The following is a 2,052-nucleotide window of genomic DNA, read 5'->3' as shown; positions in this document are numbered from 1 at the left end:
TGCGTTGATGATATTTTCTGTGTTTTATGTTTTTTTTAGCCCTGACCGTAGAACAATCGTTCTACGGTATTTTCATTAATAAAAAGTGTAAACTTTACAAGTTATAATACAAGAATGAAACAAGGGACAAATGTCCCCAGCCAATCCCTGCTCTAGGAATCATAGGTAGACCCATTAAAGATATAAATCTGTCCATGCTTCAACCTTGATTGCTTTGTCTTCTGTGGCTCGAAGTTGCACAGCCCAAAGTCCTTCTGACAGGTGAAATTTCCATGAATCAATCGCCGGTGGAGCAGACCGGAAGATTTTGTCATTTCTGACTAACCAAATACTCCAGCAACTCATAATGATAATATCCAGTGCCAAATCTTTAGGAAGCCGAGTAGAAATTAGAACAATCTCATCAAAAGTGGAGATACCTATGGTTCTCCCCGGTGCTATGAAATCCCAGCAAGACAAAGCAAATGGGCAATTCCAAAATAAGTGAAGTAGAGTTTCTTCCACATTGTCAGAGCAGAGAGCACAGGTTGAGTCTGGGAGGTGCATATTGCGTCGAAGTAGCATATTCCTTGTGTTAATTCGGTCATGTAGGAGAAGCCATCCAAAAATCTTGTGTCTCAGTCTGCAATTAGTACTCCAGAGATTCTGTGTTTTATGTGTGTTCTATAGTTAAAATTTTGTTCGCTATCTTTTGTTGGTTCAAGTATTGGCTACTCCCGTTATGGAACATGCTGATATATTGCGTAATCGACGCAAGCGGAGGTTGATATGGAGTTACCGGTCGGGAAGGAAGAAAGGTTTGTTATGTATTTTTTTTGTGCTGTTTTATCACGTGTTCAATGCCTTCCTTATTTATTGGTTACATGTTAATTATCATTGTAGTTCGGGGGATGAAACCTCCTTTACCAAAGGAGCATATTCTTTTGCTTAAAGGTATATTTGTTTAATATATGTGGTTTGATGATTTCTTTTGTATTTAGTTTGCACTTACACTTTTCTCTCCATTTTTGTTGAAATTTTAAAATTCATCATGTGAGTTATTGCAGCTACATCTAGAGGTTGTTCCTATTATGGTGGGCCGGAATTTAGTTGCCAGAGGTGTGGGGCTTTATACTGGTTTCGTGAAGGATCCAGGTACCATGCAGACGCGAATGCTCGCCAGCCTATTTATATAGGTTGTTGTCGTGGTGGCAAAGTTTCGTTGCCTAAGTTTGCTGATTGGCCATCTCCATTGGATGGCTTAATGCGATTTGATGGAGATGGAATTTCCAGTCAGTTTATGCGGTTGATTAGACAGTATAATTCTATGTTTTGTTTCATTGGGTGCTCAGATTGATCACAATATCAATATTGGTGCTGCTCCTTATGTGTTCAAAATGAATGGAGTGGTGTACCATCATATTGGTTCACTTCTACCCATTGGAGGCTCTTCTCCAAAATTTGCGCAGTTATATATGGTGGACTCTGCTGATGAGGTCAGGAGCAGAATTAATGTATTTGATAGAGAGAGAAATGGTTCTCTTGAGCCTGATCTTGAAATTGTGACGGCCCTCATTCAAATGTTGAACATGCATCACCGTTTGGTCCATAAATTTAGAATTGCTCGGCAAAGTTTGTGCAGTCCTGATGTGTCCAAGGTGTCTATACGTTTTTTGGGTGATGATGGCGGTCCTCATGGTACACGTTTTTCTGGACCTACTGCTTCATAGGTTGCTGCACTTATAGTGGGTGACTTGACTCCTGAATGTAGGAAGTTTGATGTTGTTGCCGAAACACATTCTGGTCGATTGAAGCATATATCTGCTCTCAATTGTAATCTCATGGCCTTCCAATACCATATTCTCTTTCCATGTGGGGATAAGAGTTATATCATCTAGGGATCAAATATGTTGATACTAATGTTCATCGTGCCACAGTGGGTGCAAGTGTTCCAACTATTGATCAGTTGGATGATTATGATGATGATGACGACAATGGTAATACTACGGTTTCCCAAGATGTTAGAGCTTCCCGTGGAGAAGTTACTATGTTGGAGTACTAAAATTACTATTT

Source organism: Triticum urartu, chromosome 3 (genome assembly GCF_003073215.2).
Source record: "Triticum urartu cultivar G1812 chromosome 3, Tu2.1, whole genome shotgun sequence".
NCBI classification, from domain to species: domain Eukaryota; kingdom Viridiplantae; phylum Streptophyta; class Magnoliopsida; order Poales; family Poaceae; genus Triticum; species Triticum urartu.
The sequence above is the reverse complement of the archived record's forward strand: the minus strand, read 5'-3'. Positions refer to the sequence as shown.